This window comes from Rattus rattus, chromosome 1 (assembly GCF_011064425.1).
Source record: "Rattus rattus isolate New Zealand chromosome 1, Rrattus_CSIRO_v1, whole genome shotgun sequence".
In the NCBI taxonomy this organism is placed as follows: domain Eukaryota; kingdom Metazoa; phylum Chordata; class Mammalia; order Rodentia; family Muridae; genus Rattus; species Rattus rattus.
The window spans coordinates 251,406,576-251,412,916 of record NC_046154.1 but is presented as its reverse complement, the minus strand read 5'-3'; positions in this window follow the sequence as shown (position 1 = coordinate 251,412,916).

The window sequence follows — 6,341 nt, the reverse complement described above, 5'->3', positions numbered from 1 at the left end:
CGCCCGAGCTGCGGGCCAATCATGCCGCAGGAAATAGGAAGCCGGTTCCGCGCTCGCCCGCGCCCCGCCTCCATTAAGGAGGGGCTGGGTAGCCCGGGCGATTATGGGAGTTGTAGTTTTACCCCGGGTGCACGAGAAGGGGCGTTGCCTTAGTAACGTGAAAATCTCCTGGAGGGTACTTCTCAGTTTTGTCCTCTTTAAGTCAAATTTCAAACCTTCTGAGCGCTTAGGATGGACGCGTCTAGGCCCCAAACAAAGCTTCGCACTCTCCCTAGATAGGAAGTAAAGGTGTTCTTGTACCGGAATGCCTAGCAGAAATGCCTAATCCCTCTTTCAACTCAGGCAGAAACAGAAACCCTATGTGTGTCTGCTTGCTAGGGCTGGTTTAGCAGGTAAAGGTTCTTGCTGCATGAGCCTTTCTACCTGAGTTCAAATCCCCGAGCCCACTACATAAAGCTGGAAGGCGAATACCTACCCCACAAAGTTGTCCTGACCTCCGCGTCATAAAACAAACAGACACAAGCTAAATAAATAAATGTTTAAAAAAAAAAAAAAAAAAGCCTAGGACTGGAGAAATGGTTCCGTAGTTACTGGTCACTTTTCCAGAGGTACCAGGTTCGATTCCCAGCACCCACGTGACAACTCACAAGCATCTATAAACCCTGTTATAGTGGATCCTACCTTCTCTTCTGATCTCTGACAATGCCAGACACTGACATGGTACATATATATGCATTCAACCAAACACCCACATCATAAATAAATTATAGTGATATATGTAATAACCTTCAATCTAGGGGAGATGACTTAGCTAGTTGAGTGATTGCAACTGGAGCATGGTACCCTAAGTTCTGTCCCCAGTACATGATGGAGCGTGCCTGTAATCCCAGGATTGGGTAAGCAGAAGGAGGGTTCTATGGCCTGCTGGTCAGCCAGTGTAGCTCCAGTGGGTGGCAAGAGATTGAGGAAGACACTGAAGTCAAAGGTTTTGCCATGGAGTATACACATGGAGTGAGTCCCCGGTACACCCTCCTTCCACACCCTGGGTTCTCCTTGGGAATTGTGTGGCCTTACAAACATCTGAAATCAAACCAGTCCGGGTTAACACTCCCGGAGCCACATCCAGCTCCCTTTCAATGCTTGAAGAGCACGCCCAGATCCCTGCCTCTGTGTTGCTTTTTTATTTTCAAAATTTTATTTATTTTCTTACTTGTTTTCTGTGTATTAAGGGTTTTGCTTGCACGTATGACTGTGCACCATATGTGTGGCTGGTGCCAACAAAGGCCAGAAGAGGGTGTGGGATATCATGGAACCAGGGTTTCAGATGGTTTATGAGCTGCCATGGAAGTGCTGGGCCTCGAACCTGGTCCTCTGAAAGAGCAGCCAGTGAGCTTAAAAACACAGCCCTCTTCCCAGCTCTTGTTAGTGTGGTTGACCTACCAGGAGCCACACCTTAAAGAAAACTGACCCTGCCCCAAAGTCTGTCTATTCTCCTTGCCTCATTTAGGGGCAGGAACTCACAAAGCCCTTCCCACCCTGAGTGGGTGTTGAGTGGCTTCATCAAGTGCAGGTTTTATTCAGGCATCCACGGCGGCTGCAAATTCACAGGTGCGGTGGTCCTGTTGCATCCTGAAGACATCATTTAGCTTGTAGTCTCTTAAAAATTTTTACCAACTGCTCTTGACTATGGGTCCCTGAGGCCTGAGGGGTGGGGCTCATTTTATACTGAGGGTGAGCACACCATTCATGTGACTATTGGATTTCAGTGAGTGTTTTTATTTTTTTTTCTTTTTTTCGGAGCTGAGGGCTGAACCCAGGGCCTTGAGCTTGCTAGGCAAGCGCTCTACCACTGAGCTAAATCCCCAACCCCTCAGTGAGTGTTTTGTATTGTCTCAAAGTCCTAGCTGCTGGGCTTGGAGAGCTGGCTCATCAGTAAACAGCATCTCTGCAGAGGAACCAGGATCAGTAAACAGCATCTCTGCAGAGGAACCAGGTTTGTTTCCCAGCATCCATGTTGTGGGGATTACTACCACCTGTGACTCCAACTCTAGAGGAGCCAAAACCTCTGGACTCTGCAGGCACCCACAATCACAGGCGCACGCACACACGCACGCACGCACGCACGCACGCACACATCTCCTATACTTGTAATTTAACAACAAAAACAAAAAACAAAAAACAAAGAACAGGGGTTGGGGATTTAGCTCAGTGGTAGAGCACTTGCCCAAGCGTAAGGCCCTGGGTTGGTCTCCAGCTCTGAAAAAAAAAAAAAAAAAAAGAAACAAAAAAAACAACAACAACCAACTCCTAGGGTTAGAGAGATGGCTCAGAGTTCAATTCCTAAAGCCCACATGGTGGTTCATAACTATAACTTCAGTTCCACAATCTTCTCCACAGACACACATGCGTGCAGTGGTGGTGTACGTCTTTAATCCCAGCACTAGAGAGGCAGAGGCAGGTGCACCTCAGAGTTGGAGGCCAGCCTGGTCTACAGAGTGACATCCAGGACAGCCAAGGGCTATACAGAGAAACCCTGTCTTCAAACAAACAAACAAAAAGTCAAAACAAAACCAAAAAAAAAAAAAAAAAAAAAAAAAAGAACTCCTTTAGATTTCAAATACATTCCTTAAGACTCGGTGACGTGGTCTGTGTTCTCTTTCCCCGCCTCCATGCCTTTCTAGGTGCATCCTTCTGTTCTTTGACACCGAGCTGAAGCTGACCTTAGAGTGAGGACTGGAGGATGGAACAGTTTCCATAGAGCAAATGCCTTCTTATGTTAAAAAGTCCATCTCAGCCAGGGATAGGAATATATACACCTTTGTCCTAGCACTGGGGAGGCAGAGGCAGGAGGATGAGCAGTTCAGGTTTATCCTTTATTTTATTTTTTTTTTTGGGGGGGGTTCTTTTTTTCGGAGCTGGGGATCAAACCCAGGGCCTTGTGCTTCCTAGGCAAGCGCTCTACCACTGAGCTAAATCCCCAACCCAGGTTTATCCTTTATATAATGAGTTTCAGCCACAAAGATCACTCTCTGGGGGCTGTGGGTAGTCAGGAGAGACAGCAGGGAGGCCAATTAGAAACTTCCTGTGCTAATGTAGAGAAAGGATGGTAGCTTCACCCAGGGCAGAGGTGGGTCTGATGACAGTATGCACTGGGGGACCGTGAGTTGCTCGCTGAGCCACAAAAAGGACATCACATTTAAAAGGAGAGCTCAAGGGTTGGGATTTAGCTCAGTGGTAGAGCGCTTGCCCTAGCCAAGCACAAGGCCCTGGGTTTGATCCCCAGCTCCGAAAAAAAAAAAAAAAAAAGGAGAGCTCAAGCAGGTCTGCAACACCTGCGACTCTTTTGCCTTTAAGCCCAGCACTCAGCAGACAGAGGCAGGAGGGTCTGAGGTCAGCCTGGGCTCCAGAGTGTTTTCCAGGCTATACTGCTCTCCAGTGTAAGACCTTGTTTACAAACAGAAAAGAAAGAAAAGGTGCTGGGGATGTGGATCTGGAGGATGGTTCCGAGGTTCCGAGTGCTGGTGCTCTTTCAGGACTTCAGTCTTCCTGTCAGACAGCTCACAACAGCCCATCTTTAGGGCTCTGGCAATCTCATCTGGCCTCCGCAGGCAAAAGGCTCAGGTAACACAAACACACAAATTACAAAAAGAACAAGATGGGCATGGGGAGGCTTGCCTTTAATCCCAGCACTCAGGAGGCAGAGGCAGAGGCAGGAGGATCACTCTTGAGTTCCAGCCTGGTGTACGAGTAATTAGTTGCAGACCAACAAGGGCTACAAAGTGAGACCCTGTCTCATTATATTATTAACAATAATATAATAAATAATAATAAGCCTGTCTTTGGAAAGAAGGGAACATAGAAAGGGGTCACAAAGATGGGTAAGCAGAGCCCCTACAAGGTGGCTCAGTGGTTAAGGGCCGCCCTCCAAAGGATCCAAGTTCAATTCCCAGCACCCACATGGCAGCTCCTATCTGTAACTCCAGTTCCAGGGGATCCAACAGACACATGTAGGCAAAACACCAATGCATATAAAATAAAAACAAATAATTAAAAAAAAAAAGATTGGTAAGTAGGCAAAGGCTCCTTCAGAACAAGCCTGAAGACCTGAGTTTGATCCCTGTAACCCCCAACATTGTCCTGACTGCCAGATGAGCCGTTTGGCATGTGGTAACCTGCACACACCCACATACACAAAAGCAAACAATGAACACCTAGGGGCCTGGGCACGTAGCTCGTTGGCCCTGCTTACACAGCCCTGGGGTTGATTGCAGTGGCACAAAACTGTAACCTCTGAATTTAGGGTGTGGCAGCTGAGACTGAAGGATGAGAAGGTTCAGGGCTAGCCCCTGACAGCCTCATAGCAAATTCAAGACCAGCCTGGGCTACATGAGACCCTGTCTAAAAACAACAACAAAATAATTGTGCTTGATCAGAGACACCTATGATACTGTAGAGCAAAGACAAGAAGGTAGCTGGGACTAGAGGACTGAGACCTGGGGGTGGGAGTCGTGGAGCTTGGGTCATTTCCCATCAAGTCTGAATCAATCAGAAAATGCAACATCCCATTTTATTATCTTTCTAATCTTTTTTTTATTTTTTATTTTATTTTATTTTTTTTTTTGGTTCTTTTTTTCGGAGCTGGGGACCGAACCCAGGGCCTTGCGCTTCCTAGGTAAGCGCTCTACCACTGAGCTAAATCCCCAGCCCCCTAATCTTTTTTTTAAAGCTGTATTTATTTTATGTATATGAGTACATTGTAGCTATCTTCAGACACACCAGAAGAGGGCATCAGATCTCATTACAGATGGCTATGAGTCAACATGTGGTTACTGGGATTTGAACTCAGGACCTCTGGAAGAACAGTCAGTGCTCTGATCCACTGAGCCATCTTTCCAGCCTGAACTGTCAATTTCTAATAGATCATTTAAAAAGTAACACAAATAGAGTTTCATACAGGACTTAAATCCCTTAGGCTTGGAGAGATGATGCCTGTGCTAATGGCGTCTGATTCTCAGCACTGTTGTTTAATAGCTCTTTTAAAGATTTACACATTTCAACTTAGTTGGGTGTGGCGACCCTAGCCTTTAATCCCAACACTTGAGGCAGAAGCAGGTAGATCTCTGTGAGTTCAAGGCCAGCCTGGTCTAGAAAGCAAGTCCAGGACAGCCAGGGCTAAACAGAGAAACCTTATCTCAAAAAACCAAAACCTACCAAACAAACAAACAAACAAAAACTCATTCCATCCTACAGAGGAGCTCCTTAAGCAGGGAGGTAAACAATGACAACAAAATAGCTTCAGGAAGTCCCTGAAACTGACCAGATTCCCTAGGCTCCTCTCTGCCACAGTAGGCAGAGAGAGCCCAGCTGCAGAAAAGACTCAGACAAGAAGAGCTGCCTGCAAGAGATGTAGACCAAATGAGACACTGGAAAGGAGATTCTCCAACCTGCTGAGCTGCCTGCAGCAGTGCAGTGAGCTCCAGGTTCCCAGCTTTGTGAGCTGTGTGTCACTCATGCTGGGTGGGCTTTGGTGATGCAGCTGTCTGAGTCAAACCTGCTTCTGTAAGTAATCCCCCACCCACAACTCCTTAGTTCACCAGGTTGGACTTGGTGATATCTTTACTTTGGTCTGTTGTGCCCTGATCCATCAGTAGCAGTTTGACTACAATAACTTTTTGTCATCTGCATTGGCTAGGTGTTTGAGTTGGATCTAAGCCGACCCCATACAATGTGGATAAATGTTTAACCTCCCCAGGAAAAAGTTTGTCCCATAAAGAGCATCCACATCACGGTGACTCAGCTTTCTGTAACTCCCAGTCGAGGGCATCTGATCCTCTCACATGTGATAGCACATATATACATGCAGGCAAAACACCTATATACGCAAATATATCTTTTAAAAGGGATCAGTAGGCCAGTGGTATACACTCTTAATCCCAGCACTCTGGAAACAGAGGCAGGCATATATCTGAGTCTAAGACCAACTAGCTCAATTGACATACTGACTTGCAGCCTGTCCAAGGGTTACACAGAACAAAATGTCTCAAACTCACTTTTTCTAAGCCCTTCAGTGATCAACAAACATTAGGATAAAAACACTGAGGTTGACTTTTGCCTTCTTGCTGTCCTCTCATCCTGCTCCCCCTCTCCCTACTCCCCTCCCTCTCTCTAGTGCTCATGGTCAGCCTCTACTCCTCTACTCTGTGTGTCTCCCTCTGTCTCTACTACCCTCTCAGCTCTGCTCCCATGCCCTGAATAAACTCTATTCTTTTTTTTTTTTTTTTTTTTTCGGGAGGGGACCAGACAGGGCCTTGCGCTTGCTAGGCAAGCGCTCTACCGTGAGC